The sequence below is a fragment of the Silene latifolia genome, chromosome 1, assembly GCF_048544455.1.
Source record: "Silene latifolia isolate original U9 population chromosome 1, ASM4854445v1, whole genome shotgun sequence".
NCBI lineage: Eukaryota > Viridiplantae > Streptophyta > Magnoliopsida > Caryophyllales > Caryophyllaceae > Silene > Silene latifolia.
In genome coordinates, this window is record NC_133526.1 from 177392923 (window position 1) to 177411977 (window position 19055).

Sequence of the window (19055 nt, forward strand, 5' to 3'; positions counted from 1 at the left end):
ACATGTATAGGCTGGTGGTAGTAGCACAAAAAGAGAGAAGCATTATTTCCCCGCACTGAAAGATGTTAGGAGTATAAACTCCACTAATTATTCTGGGAAGGAATTCATGCTAAAAGTAAGAACGCTGACGATGAGGAAACTGTATTTGGAGGCTACCCATCGCATAGCAAACGAGCAATTGATAATTATTCCGCTCGAGGAGGATATTTTAGGGATTGAGCGCGAAGCACTTCTGTCATGGGAGCTGCTACCCATTTGGGATGGCCTTCTCGAGATTGATGTCCAACACCTATTTGTTTGGATGAAGTAAGTTTCTTAATAAATCATTTCATATTCTAATATTCTGACTAGATAGTGTTTTAAATACCGGAATTAATACCGTAATAATGTAGGTTATTGAAATCGAGAGTAGATTATATTGCTCAGGAATTGGCGACAACCAAAAAGCTGGTTTTTGCCCCTTATAATGAAATCGGGTAATAAACAAATTAATATTACGTTTCCCCCTACAATTGCATTTTCATAATGTAACGCCCCCGAAAAGCAGACAGGCAGCTCAAAATAGCTCATTTTATTAATAATAAACAGCAGCGGAATTACAAGGGCGTCACCGCCGTATTCCCCCTTCGGAGAATACAAGGCTTATACAAAAATAAAGATAAATACATTTGTTAAAGCTAAAAACTAATAACTCGATTACATATTCATCCTATTAGGTCATTCATCCTATCAGAAATTCCTCACACTTGTCCTTCCCCGACACTTGTACCTGAAAAAGAATGAAAGTAACGGAATCAGTCAACCACAGGCTGAGTATGACTCCGGTCACCTCCACCGGCCCTACTTACCTCCATTTTAATATTTAACTTCTTTCTGGTTTCACAGGTATAAAAATAGGTCACATGAATACAGTCAAATAATTATTAAATAGGCATGCACAACCTGTCATTTTAGAATGCAATAAACTCACTTTACAATTATACCGGTCTACCATTACTGAATAGAGAGACATTACGGAGTAAAACTCCCCTAGGCTAAGCCCTCCTCCATGTACACAGGATCTCGGGCCTAAGACCCGTGTAAACCCCCTGGCACTTTCACCAGTAATAATCAGAACCGTAGTTGTAACGCCCCGTAAATTTCGAACCGTTAATATATTTCGAAAATAATTAATTAATCAAGTAAAATTTGACAATAATGTATTTAAAGTAAAAATAATTCAAATAAATATAATTTTATTATATTTTGAAGAAAAGTATTTATTTTGATAGTTTTGAAATGTTTAAAAATAGTTTAAACCGTGTAAAATCTTTTATTTCGAAATAAGGGCGTATCGGGGGGAAAATGACAATTCGTTTGAACGTTGGGTAAACGAATTTGGAAATGGGTCGTATGAATACTTAATTTTATTGTAATCTTGTGTTTAAAGACTTTGGTCTTGACGGAATTTGCATTTGACTTACGGATTTAATTATTATTGAAACGAGTCAAAACCGACTCGTAAAAATCCCGACTAAAAATCCCGCACTTTCCTCCCTCCTTCCTTTCTTCTCTTACGCGCACCCCCTTCCCCCTATCTTTCTTTTTCTGATTTTCTTACCTTCAACTTACCAAAAACCATCCAAACACCATTTTCAACAAAATTCAAGCTATTTTGGTCACAATTTCTTCGTTACTAGTCCGTTTCTCGCATAATTTACCTTTCCGGAATCCCCTCGCCGAGATCTACGACTTAGTATGTTCTAATTTCAGTTTTCATTAAGTTGTTTTAAGACCAAAATTCGGTAAATTCGGTATTCTTGCTTAATTATTGTGTTTTTATTGTTTAATTAGGTGAAGATTTGGAGGACGAGTTCGGGGACTCGTATATTGTAGAGGATAGCGGCTAGTTGTTGTTAGGGTTTCGGTTTTGAGGTGCTAATTGCTCTTTTTCTAGCTTAAGGTAACATATTTCGAGTTACTCGACGAAAGATCGTCACATGTTTTTGATTTTTGTATGTTTGGTGAATTTTTGTTTGAGAATTAGTTTTCACATGTTTAGAATGGTTGCATGCATGTCAATTGTTTGCTTAAATTATGCCTTTGGTTAGTTTAAATTAACAAAGTTGAATTGGGGCCGATTAATTAATGTTCAGACGGTCTTTTACTAAGCAAAAATGGAAAATAATGGTGGTGTAGGGGGACGGCCAGCAGCCGCATCCACGGCAGCGACCACGGCCGGTCTTGGGGTTGGCCGGGTTGGTCCGTGCTTGTTTCGCGGGTTTTCGTACAATCTTGGTCTTTTCGGGTTAATTAATATTAGAATAGTATAAGTAACAAAAAGGGTAGTAATTTGAATTGAAGCATACTAATAACGAAAATTATGTTAATGGAAAAATTGTGCTTATATTAATAGTCATCACATGTTAGGATAGTTTACAAAATGAATTTGTAAATAATAGGCTCAGAATGAAATGTATAGGGATAATTGTAATGCTTTGTTGATTGTGCCGAAAACTGAGCCTTAGTCCCTTTAACTGATGCGATGTCAGTTAATTGCGTGATTGGTCAGCCGCAATTTGACCCGTACCTGTCGCAGGGCTGGGGTTGCGGGTAAAAATTCGGTTGAATGAATTAGATAATCGGCCTTTTTCTTGTTTTAGGCCATTTATTATATCTCTATTTCACATGTGTAGTTAATTGAATTTAAATAGCTTCTTATTTAGTTAGTTGAATTTAAATAGCTTCTTATTTTGTAGAAATGGCCCTAGTTTCCCCTAAAGCCTTTTATATTGTTATAATTGCTAGGATTGGAAATTAGTATGGAATACTTATTGAGGAACTGTTGGTTTATCTGCTGAATAGACATTTATATAGCCTTTCACATGATAGAATGTTAGAATTCATGTTGGTAAGTGGGACTTTTTGCCCTCTTATGGTTAAGTGGGTGTCTTAACTGACTTGTGTGGTGAGTCTTGTGTGGTGTGGGCTAAAGTATTCAAGCTGGGACTAGCTGGGACTAGGTCCTAGGTGAGTATTTCGGCCTTCATCATAGATAGGTCTTTATAGTCTCTGACGAGTATATGTTCACTGCTTGATAGCCTTTGTGTTCCTGACTAGTGGATTTATATCCAAGTTGGGGCATGACCTCAGGTACTTATTTTGATAGTATGGGGTCAGCTTAAGTACTAGCCAACCCTTCGGTGGTGTCCTTAGGGTACTCACTTCACTTTGTTTTAAAAAAAAGTTGTGGGTCTTGGGTGCGGTGGTGTGTATCCGCATGTCTAGGTCTGCGCAGATTTTAGGCTAGGGTTGTGTTGTCTCTTGGCCATGTTTTCTTAATAGTAACCGCTGAGCCAAGATACCGGTTCGATTACCTTCCCTACCTCGTGGTATAGACTCGAGTTACAAAGTGACTATTGACCGTGCTAAGAACTTATGCCTGTCTTTGATATATTGCCCTTTCTTGTATGGTGATTTTATGAATCGTAATAGGTGAGATGTAAGCGGATTCTGATTGATAAAGTTTGGATTACTATTTGAATTATATGATTCACATGATAGTTTAGTTTGGTCAGTTTAGGGGTCATTTGCTAGAATACATGATAAGTAAATGGTTTATCAAATTGTTTACATGGTACACTACATGTTACATTAATTTTGACGATTCGTGGCTGGGAGGACTCGAAGTTACTCCCCACTGAATTGTGGCTTTCGTGTTTGTATAAAATGCGATTGACAGGTTGTTGATGCTTTGTTGGGGGTCACAGACGAGCTAGTGAGCAAGGAACCTTGGACCTAATTTGGTTTTCTTTTGTAGAAACCTTTTATCTTTCGGTTATGTATATAACCTTTTAACTTTTGGTTTGTATATAATTTGAAGGGACATATGTCTCCCTTTTTCCATTTTGGGTTGTATCATTATGTATTTTCTTACCTTTAGCGGTGTTAAGTAAATTAGATTGAAGCAATTGCAGGGTTTTTGACACTCTTCTTGAGTTGGATTGGTTGTGAATGGTTTAGGAAGAAATTTTTTTTTTGAAATTGCAGGTTTTTGGACTAGTTGAACCATTTACAAACATATCCTACCAGTTTTTCTGTAGAATTTACGTATTTAAATTAAGGCTAGATTTAAGGGTGTCACAGTAGTTCACATGAGGCAGTGCCCCCTTCCATGTACACAGGTTAAATTTGTAATGTCATCTCCCTCCTGTAATCGTATCCCGAATGCTACAATTGGCCAATAGTACATTATAACAGAAGTATTAATATGACAACCATATGTTCAGATAAAGACAGTTAATATATCATGTGAGTACTATAATGACAATATAACATGATACAGTTTATAATAGTATAGAATAATCATTATATTATTACTTATTTCTACGACGAAGGGTCCCGAAATCATACCTTTATTTATCGGTGGAACCTAGTTACTAGGAAATAAGAGTGAATTTGTATGTTTTAATTAATAAGAATGAAATGAAGGTGAGGGGCTATTTATAGCCAACATATGTCGGCTAACCCTTAGTGATCAAGTCCATATTTGCTTCCTCTTTCTTAAGCATTAAGTCAACTTATAAATATCCTATTATTAGATACATATAACAACATTCAACCTTATCTAAGTATAGAAATATCTTAGCTAAAAATATTACTATAATACTTTAATTTATTTAGTAAAATATATATATATTTTTTTTTTCCCGGGTATTACATTCTACCCTCCTTAAAATAAGTTTCGTCCCGAAACTTGAAAATAGAAAATGGAATTGATAAAACCCCGGTTTCTCAAAAAATCAAGAAAGTTATAAAAATTAATTGAACAAAAGTCTTTTAATAATCACATTTAGGAAATGAGTAAAAACGTAGGTCTTATATAATGGAAGGCTGTGACACCCTTAAATCTAGCCTTAATTTAAATACGTAAATTCTACAGAAAAACTGGTAGGATATGTTTGTAAATGGTTCAACTAGTCCAAAAACCTGCAATTTCAAAATAAAAATTCTTCCTAAACCATTCACAACCAATCCAACTCAAGAAGAGTGTCAAAAACCCTGCAATTGCTACAATCTAATTTACTTAACACCGCTAAAGGTAAGAAAATACATAATGATACAACCCAAAATGGAAAAAAGGAGACATATGTCCCTTCAAATTATATACAAACCAAAAGTTAAAAGGTTATATACATAACCGAAAGATAAAAGGTTTCTACAAAAGGAAACCAAATTAGGTCCAAGGTTCCTTGCCCACTAGCTCGTCTGTGACCCCCAACAAAGCATCAACAACCTGTCAATCGCATTTTATACAAACACGAAAGCCACAATTCAGTGGGGAGTAACTTCGAGTCCTCCCAGCCACGAATCGTCAAAATTAATGTAACATGTAGTGTACCATGTAAACAATTTGATAAACCATTTACTTATCATGTATTCTAGCAAATGACCCCTAAACTGACCAAACTAAACTATCATGTGAATCATATAATTCAAATAGTAATCCAAACTTTATCAATCAGAATCGCTTACATCTCACCTATTACGATTCATAAAATCACCATACAAGAAAGGGCAATATATCAAAGACAGGCATAAGTTCTTAGCACGGTCAATAGTCACTTTGTAACTCGAGTCTATACCACGAGGTAGGGAAGGTAATCGAACCGGTATCTTGGCTCAGCGGTTACTATTAAGAAAACATGGCCAAGAGACAACACAACCCTAGCCTAAAATCACAAGCAGACCTAGACATGCGGATACACACCACCGCACCCAAGACCCACAACTTTTTTTAAAACAAAGTGAAGTGAGTACCCTAAGGACACCACCGAAGGGTTGGCTAGTACTTAAGCCGACCCCATACTATCAAAATAAGTACCGAGGTCATGCCCCAACTTGGATATAAATCCACTAGTCAGGAACACAAAGGCTATCAAGCGGTGAACATATACTCGTCGTCGGGAGACTATAAAGACCTATCTATGATGAAGGCCGAAATACTCACCTAGGACCTAGTCCCAGCTAGTCCCAGCTTGAATACTTTAGCCCACACCACACAAGACTCACCACACAAGTCAGTTAAGACACCCACTTAACCATAAGAGGGCAAAAAGTCCCACTTACCAACATGAATTCTAACATTCTATCATGTGAAAGGCTATATTAATTTCTATTCAGCAGATAAACCAACAGTTCCTCAATAAGTATTCCATACTAATTTCCAATCCTAGCAATTATAACAATATAAAAGGCTTTAGGGGAAACTAGGGCCATTTCTACAAAATAAGAAGCTATTTAAATTCAACTAACTAAATAAGAAGCTATTTAAATTCAATTAACTACACATGTGAAATAGAGATATAATAAATGGCCTAAAACAAGAAAAAGGCCGATTATCTAATTCATTCAACCGAATTTTTACCCGCAACCCCAGCCCTGCGACAGGTACGGGTCAAATTGCGGCTGACCAATCACTCAATTAACTGACATCGCATCAGTTAAAGGGACTAAGGCTCAGTTTTCGGCACAATCAACAAAGCATTACAATTATCCCTATACATTTCATTCTGAGCCTATTATTTACAAATTCATTTTGTAAACTATCCTAACATGTGATGACTATTAATATAAGAACAATTTTTCCATTAACATAATTTTCGTTATTAGTATGCTTCAATTCAAATTACTACCCTTTTTGTTACTTATACTATTCTAATATTAATTAACCCGAAAAGACCAAGATTGTACGAAAACCCGCGAAACAAGCACGGACCAACCCGGGCCAACCCCAAGACCGGCCGTGGCTGCCGTGGGCCTGCCGGCTGCTGGCCGTCCCCCTACACCACCATTATTTTCCCTTTTTGCTTAGTAAAAGACCGTCTGAACATTAATTAATCGTCCCCAATTCAACTTTGTTAATTTAAACTAACCAAAGGCATAATTTAAGCTAACAATTGACATGCATGCAACCATTCTAAACATGTGAAAACTAATTCTCAAACAAAAAATTCACCAAACATACAAAAATCAAAAACATGTGACGATCTTTCGTCGAGTAACTCGAAATATGTTACCTTAAGCTAGAAAAAGAGCAATTAGCACCTCAAAACCGAAACCCTAACAACAACTAGCCGCTATCCTCTACAATATACGAGTCCCCGAACTCGTCCTCCAAATCTTCACCTAATTAAACAATAAAAACACAATAATTAAGCAAGAATACCGAATTTACCGAATTTTGGTCTTAAAACAACTTAATGAAAACTGAAATTAGAACATACTAAGTCGTAGATCTCGGCGAGGGGATTCCGGAAAGGTAAATTATGCGAGAAACGGACTAGTAACGAAGAAATTGTGACCAAAATAGCTTGAATTTTGTTGAAAATGGTGTTTGGATGGTTTTTGGTAAGTTGAAGGTAAGAAAATCAGAAAAAGAAAGATAGGGGGAAGGGGGTGCGCGTAAGAGAAGAAAGGAAGGAGGGAGGAAAGTGCGGGATTTTTAGTCGGGATTTTTACGAGTCGGTTTTGACTCGTTTCAATAATAATTAAATCCGTAAGTCAAATGCAAATTCCGTCAAGACCAAAGTCTTTAAACACGAGATTACAATAAAATTGAGTATTCATACGACCCATTTCCAAATTCGTTTACCCAACGTTCAAACGAATTGTCATTTTCCCCCCGATAAGCCCTTATTTCGAAATAAAAGATTTTACACGGGTTAAACTATTTTTAAACATTTCAAAACTATCAAAATAAATACTTTTCTTCAAAATATAATAAAATTATATTTCTTTGAATTATTTTTACTTTAAATACATTATTGTCAAATTTTACTTGATTAATTAATTATTTTCGAAATATATTAACGGTCCGAAATTTACGGGGCGTTACAATCACCCCTCCTTTTAAAAAGTTTCGCCCTCGAAACTTAGAAGGAGAAATTATAGTTATAAGAAAATATAGGTATCTTTTCAATGAAACGGTGATACTCTTGTTGATCAGACAAGAACATCCATATTCATATCAAGATATAAAAATATTTCTACACCAATAAATGAGAAAACCCATTATTGGGACGTCACCAACAACGAGATTCAACATTCACTAATGTTAAAACCATTGAAAATCATAAAAGCATTTTCAAAATTTTAGTTTAAAGTTCTATAATAAGAATAATAATCAAAAGAGCTATATGAGTTTCATGAGGTAAGAATTGAAGTCGAACCTAAATGGGTGTCAAAGATGGAGTTTCATAGGTTACCAACATCAAACTTATGAGAGGAGTATGATGAAGTAAGGAAAAGAGGTATGAGCGGTAACGCTCATGATCAAGGAAGAAGGAAAATCAGACAACAAGGAAATGTCAGACACTTTTATCACAAACTACAACAACACCCAAAACGGTTCCAAAAACTTCCTAACAACAAAACTCATAACCACATCACTCCCAAGGATTTCCTCACTTGCTTATGTTACCTCATCAAAATCTATTCCCTGAAACAAGGTATTCCACTATAAGTGTGATCTCATCGTTCCAAATCCTCAAACATCCAGAAACAACTTCCACAAGCCTCAGGTCAAGGCTTCCAACAAAGTTATATTCGTACCCAACTAGTGTCAATCTATGGTTTCCTCAAAAAGTAAACCTTCAATCAAGAATCCAAATACCAAGCTATAAACTCCAAGAGAAAGTTCCTCAAATATTCCACAAGACTCTCATTTCAAAATAAGGTAGTAACATACCAACCCCAACTCTGAAAAATCAATAGGATCTCAAGTTTTCTATCCTTTTGCTTATTAAGGATTGCCAAAAGCGGATCTACACTCAGCTACAACATCATCCCATCATCTCAAGTACTCAATGCGACCTCAAGGTCTATAGAACTATAGGATTAACAAAATCTTCTCAATACTAAGTCTCTCTTAACTCAAGAACTCTCAAGAGTCAACTAAAATACCAAATCACATCACCAAACCTTTATGGTCATCAACATCTCAAGGAATATTCTTTCAAATTTGACATCCTAAAACTTACTTATCATCAAATTCCCAAGGAACAAGGTCTTAATTGTAACAACACTTTATCACCTCAAAGTTCCTAAAACCATAAGTGAAACTATATTCTTTAACCTAACAATTGGTGTCAACCAAAACCATTACCCTTTTCTAGTTACCAAAACAAGTGCTAAGACTTCCCAACAATGTAGCTTACTCTCACTCTCATAACATACTTCAAGTAGTAATCAATATCACTCACTAAAACCAACAAATAATCCCACAATTTAACATTTCCCACATGATAACATATACATTATCAAACCCTCATCTTCAAAGTGATTATGGAAGCCAAACACAAACTCGACTACTTAATCAATCCTATATCCTCAAGTCACATCTCACTAACTCTGTAAACATGGTCAACAAGGTACCAACTATACTAAGGAGATAAGGAGTGATAATGGAATAGAGAAACGGTAAAACATTTCCTAAGGGTGCATGAATCTGATAAGTTAGGAAACTAAGGAGTCGGTCCGTAAAGATAACGGTTGACATAAATAAGAGGTATTCAAGTTAAGAAGATATCTCGGGCAAGAAGAAGATACGTGAAATTTGGCATAAAAACAAGGTTCAACGAACGTTAAAGAGAAGGAAAGGAGAATAGAAGCGGCACAATGAAAGGGTTACTGCTTACCAAACACTCATCAAAGCTTATGATCGATATGGTAAGGTTACCTCACTAAGGTGCTCAACAAAACCTCAAAAGTCCATCAAATCATAGGACTAACAAGGACTCCACGAGGGTAGGTATTCCTCAACTCTATTGGTTCTAAGAGCCAAAATCAATTCACCACCCAAATTCATTTGTTACTATTCAAGTCCCAAGGTATCTCCTTTACAATTCTCATCATCGAACTTCACTTGCTATGTCATCCCCAAGTACCATGGCTTGTTTACACTATCATCTCACCACTTTGTACTTCTAGTCTCCGATACCATAAATTAGAATCGCATCTTTGAACTCACGAACTACATCGAACAACTTTCCACCAAAATTCCCAAATTCAGATATGATTAATAAGGTCAATAAGGGCTACTCTATACTAGATTTGGTCAACTTAAAAGGTTTAACAAACTAACTAATTCCAAAGTACAATACCAATCCATTAAGCAACATCAATGTCCTGTTGTATTCCTTTCAAGGCCTACAAGGATTAGGGCTAACTATCATTCCTTTAATTCTCCATAAGAAACATCGAGACTCTCAAATGAAGTAGCTCAGGTTCATTCCATCTTATGTGCTAAGGTAGTACCTCATGCTCAATCATCTATAACAAACAAGCTCTCAATAGACATAAATCCAAAGGTGTTCCTAAACTCACTAGGCTCTCATATCATGCACAACTAACAAGTCTAACCAAAGGATCCCAAGTTATATTCTCCTATACCACTCAAACCTTAACCAATCAATTTCTCAACTCGTTCACGCCCTCCAAAGTTACATTCTCTCAAAACCGGGTTCTCTTGAACAAGGGAACTATCCTACGGAATAAAAGGAAGATGTCCACATGGGCTTTATTATAAGAAGAAAACGAACCTAAGATGAATCGGGAGAAGGAATTGAAAGGTAGTTACTAAGGCGAGAGAAGAGGAATTTGATAGACGAATAAACAACGAGATTGGAAGACTAAGGTAAAATTGCATTATCTACATCTATTGGAGAGCCATCTTACAAAAGAGAAAATCAATTAGTACCTAACAATTAGCAATCACAAACAGACTACCACATAAAATCCTAAATCTACCCATCCTACCCATCTCTCAAGTTTATTATTTAAAGGTCAAATGATTTTAAGTGGGGTACACAAACGTGCGTCGGGAGCAACAAGCTCTGATACCAACTGTGACACCCTTAAATCTAGCCTTAATTTAAATACGTAAATTCTACAGAAAAACTGGTAGGATATGTTTGTAAATGGTTCAACTAGTCCAAAAACCTGCAATTTCAAAAAAAAATTTCTTCCTAAACCATTCACAACCAATCCAACTCAAGAAGAGTGTCAAAAACCCTGCAATTGCTACAATCTAATTTACTTAACACCGCTAAAGGTAAGAAAATACATAATGATACAACCCAAAATGGAAAAAGGGAGACATATGTCCCTTCAAATTATATACAAACCAAAAGTTAAAAGGTTATATACATAACCGAAAGATAAAAGGTTTCTACAAAAGAAAACCAAATTAGGTCCAAGGTTCCTTGCTCACTAGCTCGTCTGTGACCCCCAACAAAGCATCAACAACTTGTCAATCGCATTTTATACAAACACGAAAGCCACAATTCAGTGGGGAGTAACTTCGAGTCCTCCCAGCCACGAATCGTCAAAATTAATGTAACATGTAGTGTACCATGTAAACAATTTGATAAACCATTTACTTATCATGTATTCTAGCAAATGACCCCTAAACTGACCAAACTAAACTATCATGTGAATCATATAATTCAAATAGTAATCCAAACTTTATCAACTGTAACCGGCTTACATCTCACCTATTACAGTTCATAAAATCACCATACAAGAAAGGGTAATATATCAAAGACAGGCATAAGTTCTTAGCACGGTCAATAGTCACTTTGTAACTCGAGTCTATACCACGAGGTAGGGAAGGTAATCGAACCGGTATCTTGGCTCAGCGGTTACTATTAAGAAAACATGGCCAAGAGACAACACAACCCTAGCCTAAAATCACTTGGAGACCTAGACATGCGGATACACACCACCGCACCCAAGACCCACAACTTTTTTTAAAACAAAGTGAAGTGAGTACCCTAAGGACACCACCGAAGGGTTGGCTAGTACTTAAGCTGACCCCATACTATCAAAATAAGTACCTGAGGTCATGCCCCAACTTGGATATAAATCCACTAGTCAGGAACACAAAGGCTATCAAGCAGTGAACATATACTCGTCAGAGACTATAAAGACCTATCTATGATGAAGGCCGAAATACTCACCTAGGACCTAGTCCCAGCTAGTCCCAGCTTGAATACTTTAGCCCACACCACACAAGACTCACCACACAAGTCAGTTAAGACACCCACTTAACCATAAGAGGGCAAAAAGTCCCACTTACCAACATGAATTCTAACATTCTATCATGTGAAAGGCTATATAAATGTCTATTCAGCAGATAAACCAACAGTTCCTCAATAAGTATTCCATACTAATTTCCAATCCTAGCAATTATAACAATATAAAAGGCTTTAGGGGAAACTAGGGCCATTTCTACAAAATAAGAAGCTATTTAAATTCAACTAACTAAATAAGAAGCTATTTAAATTCAATTAACTACACATGTGAAATAGAGATATAATAAATGGCCTAAAACAAGAAAAAGGCCGATTATCTAATTCATTCAACCGAATTTTTACCCGCAACCCCAGCCCTGCGACAGGTACGGGTCAAATTGCGGCTGACCAATCACTCAATTAACTGACATCGCATCAGTTAAAGGGACTAAGGCTTAGTTTTCGGCACAATCAACAAAGCATTACAATTATCCCTATACATTTCATTCTGAGCCTATTATTTACAAATTCATTTTGTAAACTATCCTAACATGTGATGACTATTAATATAAGCACAATTTTTCCATTAACATAATTTTCGTTATTAGTATGCTTCAATTCAAATTACTACCCTTTTTGTTACTTATACTATTCTAATATTAATTAACCCGAAAAGACCAAGATTGTACGAAAACCCGCGAAACAAGCACGGACCAACCCGGGCCAACCCCAAGACCGGCCGTGGCTGCCGTGGGCTGCTGCCATTCTTTGGCCGTCCCCCCTACACCACCATTATTTTCCATTTTTGCTTAGTAAAAGACCGTCTGAACATTAATTAATCGTCCCCAATTCAACTTTGTTAATTTAAACTAACCAAAGGCATAATTTAAGCTAACAATTGACATGCATGCAACCATTCTAAACATGTGAAAACTAATTCTCAAACAAAAATTCACCAAACATACAAAAATCAAAAACATGTGACGATCTTTCGTCGAGTAACTCGAAATATGTTACCTTAAGCTAGAAAAAGAGCAATTAGCACCTCAAAACCGAAACCCTAACAACAACTAGCCGCTATCCTCTACAATATACGAGTCCCCGAACTCGTCCTCCAAATCTTCACCTAATTAAACAATAAAAACACAATAATTAAGCAAGAATACCGAATTTACCGAATTTTGGTCTTAAAACAACTTAATGAAAACTGAAATTAGAACATACTAAGTCGTAGATCTCGCGAGGGGATTAGGAAAGGTAAATTATGCGAGAAACGGACTAAGTAACGAAGAAATTGTGACCAAAATAGCTTGAATTTTGTTGAAAATGGTGTTTGGATGGTTTTTGGTAAGTTGAAGGTAAGAAAATCAGAAAAAGAAAGATAGGGGGAAGGGGGTGCGCGTAAGAGAAGAAAGGAAGGAGAGACGAAAGTGCGGGATTTTTAGTCGGGATTTTTACGAGTCGGTTTTGACTCGTTTCAATAATAATTAAATCCGTAAGTCAAATGCAAATTCCGTCAAGACCAAAGTCTTTAAACACGAGATTACAATAAAATTGAGTATTCATACGACCCATTTCCAAATTCGTTTACCCAACGTTCAAACGAATTGTCATTTTCCCCCCGATACGCCCTTATTTCGAAATAAAAGATTTTACACGGTTTAAACTATTTTTAAACATTTCAAAACTATCAAAATAAATACTTTTCTTCAAAATATAATAAAATTATATTTCTTTGAATTATTTTTACTTTAAATACATTATTGTCAAATTTTACTTGATTAATTAATTATTTTCGAAATATATTAACGGTCCGAAATTTACGGGGCGTTACAAAGGCAGTAATTCCCGTCGCGAACAAGAATTAATGTAATCCAATTCGAAGACAAACTCAAATCATGCGTTAGTAAGTGCTGAACCGGATATTAGATATCTCCAATAACAAGTAATGACATCCCAATAACCGCACAAAGATAAGGAGAAAAAAAAAATTTAAAATTTCATTTTCAACTTCTTTAGGTAATTTTTTTTTAAAAAAAAAATCTATATAGAACATAAAATTTTGAAAATATATACATCAAAGACTAACTTAAAGTAGCGAGAAATTTTCGTATACGTGAAACAGTTAAACTTCGAAATCGGGGGAAAACAACCAAAATTTAATAAGCATAAGGCAAAGAAAACAAAAATTGAAATTTTATTTCAAAGTTTTAGTAAAGGTAATTTTTTTTTTTAAATATACAACATAAAATTTTGAAAATATACCAATGACTAACTGGAACAAATTTGAAATTTTCTAATACGAGAAATAGCTTGAGTATTAAAACTTCGAAATTATCAAAATAATATTAAGATATAATGAGTGGAAGGATAGAGTAAAATCTTAAAGGTAAAATGTCCCGAAATTTTCTTAGAGTATCTCACACCAATAATATGCATATATCTCATGAGACTCGCAAGTAGCAACTTCATGCAAAAATGTAATGTACGCAGAAGAAAAACAATTTGAACACTCAAACTATACATTATTAAAGCAATAAAAGAATTAGTAACAAATCACTTAAACAAGTAATCCGAGACACTTTATATCTACCCACTCTCTTTTAGTCGGTTTCTATGTTTTTGATACAAGTTTTATACTAGACCCAAGAACCTATAACCTTGCTAGACGTATGGCCGAAGGCTCAACACGCGGTCGTAAGGTTGCTCTGATACCATTTTGTAACGCCCCCGAAAAGCAGACAGGCAGCTCAAAATAGCTCATTTTATTAATAATAAACAGCAGCGGAATTACAAGGGCGTCACCGCCGTATTCCCCCTTCGGAGAATACAAGGCTTATACAAAAATAAAGATAAATACACTTGTTAAAGCTAAAAACTAATAACTCGATTACATATTCATCCTATTAGGTCATTCATCCTATCAGAAATTCCTCACACTTGTCCTTCCCCGACACTTGTACCTGAAAAAGAATGAAAGTAACGGAATCAGCCAACCACAGGCTGAGTATGACTCCGGTCACCTCCACCGGCCCTACTTACCTCCATTTTAATATTTAACTTCTTTCTGGTTTCACAGGTATAAAAATAGGTCACATGAATACAGTCAAATAATTATTAAATAGGCATGCACAACCTGTCATTTTAGAATGCAATAAACTCACTTTACAATTATACCGGTCTACCATTACTGAATAGAGAGATATTACGGAGTAAAACTCCCCTAGGCTAAGCCCTCCTCCATGTACACAGGATCCCGGGCCTAAGACCCGTGTAAACCCCCTGGCACTTTCACCAGTAATAATCAGAACCGTAGTTCACATGAGGCAGTGCCCCCTTCCATGTACACAGGTTAAATTTGTAATGTCATCTCCCTCCTGTAATCGTATCCTGAATGCTACAATTGGCCAATAGTACATTATAACAGAAGTATTAATATGACAACCATATGTTCAGATAAAGACAGTTAATATATCATGTGAGTACTATAATGATAATATAACATGATACAGTTTATAATAGTATAGAATAATCATTATATTATTACTTATTTCTACGACGAAGGGTCCCGAAATCATACCTTTATTTATCGGTGGAACCTAGTTACTAGGAAATAAGAGTGAATTTGTATGTTTTAATTAATAAGAATGAAATGAAGGTGAGGGGCTATTTATAGCCAACATATGTCGGCTAACCCTTAGTGATCAAGTCCATATTTGCTTCCTCTTTCTTAAGCATTAAGTCAACTTATAAATATCCTATTATTAGATACATATAACAACATTCAACCTTATCTAAGTATAGAAATATCTTAGCTAAAAATATTACTATAATACTTTAATTTATTTAGTAAAATATATATTTTTTTTTTCCCGGGTATTACACATAACTAATATATGTACTTGTTAATAATGATGATGTCTCTTGATGTAGGAGTCATTGGGTGCTAGCAGCCATCATGCCGACCAAGAAGAAAGTTTTTTGGTTGGACTCTTTGCATAGACAACCAACCGAGACCTTTAAGGGCTTGATTATTAAGTAAGTTTATAATACTGATTCATTAAGTTTCAATTTTTATTTATAGCAAAAAGCTCATTTTTGCCACAAAAATATGAGTTTCTGCCTCCTTTTTTGTTTTATAAAAAAAGGGCCTATGAGAAGAAAAGAGCTAACGAGGATCAACCCACGAAAGATTCTGATGATGGCCCTACTTTTATTACGATAACAGGGGTACGTGCTCAAATACAATACCTTAAGTGCAAAAATTTGTCTTTAATAATAAGACGTGCGCAAATACAATACCTAAAGTGCAAGATTCTGATGTGGGCCTTCTCGTCTCTTCGTTTTTTATGTAATAATAGGTCCATCTCCAGCCGGATAGCATACAATGTGGATACTACGTTTGTCGGTTCATGTTGAAGATTATTATGCGAAGATATATCCTTATTCCAGAAAAGGTTAGTAATTTAATAATGTGTTTATTACTTTTTTTAAATTAGAGCTGATGTTGTCTTGCTTGCTGCTATACCATGATGTTGCTATGCTGAATGATGTATGTTGTTACAATAATGTCTTGTCTTTGTTTTTTCCGTAGTATGTAATCAACGCGCCGCCACAAGTACCTCAGTACAAAGGGCACCAAATAGACGAGGTAAGGGACATGTTGGGCAAATACGTCTTAGAACATAGCAGTGAAGACTAAATGCATGATACTTAGAGCTTAGATCAGCTTAGTAAATTTTTTGTTGAAGTTAGGGAATGATCTTAGTTCATGTAAAGTGATCAAATTGTAAGTATATATGATGCTGCTGTTGTGGTTGAATTGAATCTATTGAGTTCTGATGAACCCAGTTGTGATTTATGCTGGTGCTGATATATGCTGCTACTGATATATGCAGGATTTTGAATGGCATGAAACAAATTTAATTTTTAAAAAAATTAGGAGTTTGTAATAAAAATGGTTACTAAAACAAAAACCGTTGTAAATACCTTTCACAAATACCCGCGCATAATATTCAACAACAGGTTTTAAAATAAGAACCGTTGTTACTAAAGTTTTCAACAACGGTTAATTTCCGTATACCCGTTGTTAAAAGTCTTCACAATTTGGTGGGAAAGATACAACAACGGTTTTTTATATGATAACCGTTGTTATATCTTTCCCACCAAAATTTTGTCAAACTTTCCACAACGGCTTACTCGCAACAACAACGGCTTTTAACCGTTGTGAATAATTTCCACAATGGTTTTAGTAAATAACCTAACCGTTGTAAATACCTTTTACAACGACCGCTTTAACAATGTCCGCTTTTTGTTTTTACAACGGTTTTTACCCGTTGTTATAGCCTGTATTTGTAGTAGTGAAGCGACCTTGATTTTCTTGATTCAATTATCTAATTATATTATACTTTAATCTAACAATCGAACACCTATAAGACTAACTAACAAATGTAACAATAAGTGCATGATCTCCATAATTAATAAGTCTTAAAAGCGATTAATATTGATTAATTCAATTTAATGAGAATATAAAAATAAGTTAGGTATGATTTCATTACAATGGGACCAACTCACTGAATATTAGTCAAACAATTAAGCGGACAACAGTTGAAGAAATCTTAGTAGAGCAAAGAGCTGCCATATTAGCTCTTGAAACTGTCAACACACTCATAATAAAATGATACAAAAACATTTTTCTAAAAAATCCGTAGGCCATAACAGCTTATGTAGTCTTAATACCAAATTTATTTGTATGTTATTATCCACGAATTTTTATTTAAGACGGAATTATCCGTCTTCAACCTTTTTTTGTTTAAATATGGACTTCAATTAAAAAACTTACAAAAAGAGTTCATACATCAGTTATGGGGGAAAATCCAAAGAACAAAACGTTATTAAATCGAGTTGGATGTCGAACTAGGTGCGAAAAAGATGATGTAATTCTTAGTATATTATATGTCACACATTGCAAAATAATAAGATGTGGTTAACATACTACTTATAAATAGTAGAATTGTCCCACATCGGAAAATTACCATAAGGTGTGGTCATCCTATTATAAATAGTAGAATTGTCCACATCGAAAGATTAACATAAGGTGTGTTGATCCTATTATTATAAATAGTAGAATTGTCTCACATCGAAAGATTAACATAATGTGGGGTGATCCTATGATTATAAATATGAGTCATCCTTGGAATTTAAATACCAACCCAAAATCTTTTGAGTCTCTTAAATATAGTCTTAGATAGTTTTTATAAGAATTTGTATTATTACCTCCACATTTATTTGTATTATACTTTTGATTTTGGTGGTTTCACAATTATATAATTACTAGTATTGGTGCCCGGCTTCGCCCGGGCTACCTCTACTTACCATTATTTTTTTTTCATTAAATAAAATTACTTAAAGTTGCATAACCCATAAATTTATCATTAATATATTTTTCTATGAAATATATTATGATGAAATAAATTTTGAGACAAATTCACTACTCCCCTTATTAATATTTTACTCTTATTAATGAAACAATAGTAATATCATTTCACTATTTCCCCGTAATCATTGTTACTCTCACTACTCCCGCCGTAATTATTGTTATTGTTACTATTGTCGCATCAATATTGATAATTTCACTACTCCCGCCGTAATTATTGTTACTTTCACTATTAACGCATTAATATTGACTATTTCACTGCTCACGTTGTTGTTTCTACCACTTTCACTAATCTCGCTGATAATATTGTTACTTTTACTATTCAAATGAGTGATTACTATCATATAACTATATCCAATGTTATTACAATTCTTTTGTTTGACGAAATTACTTTTACTACTTAGGCATGCAATTTTAAGAGAATTATATATTTATATAAATATATTACATATATGCATTAAATCAAATCGAAAGAATTATGCAATATTATATATTATGGAATCTAGCTTGAATTATTTATAACCTACTTATATTATATTCTTGTAGGTTAAATAATTAACATCTCT

General features: G+C 34.8%; 1 long non-coding RNA gene across 1 annotated transcript; it reads left to right on the forward strand.

Moving 5' to 3' along the window:
• The first annotated feature begins 1645 nt into the window (after nucleotides 1-1645).
• On the forward strand, nucleotides 1646-3784 carry LOC141612583 (uncharacterized). The gene is made up of 3 exons (XR_012529117.1): nucleotides 1646-1735; nucleotides 1834-1942; nucleotides 3722-3784. It is a non-coding gene; the product is annotated as an uncharacterized LOC141612583 (long non-coding RNA).
• Nucleotides 3785-19055: the final 15271 nt, after the last annotated feature.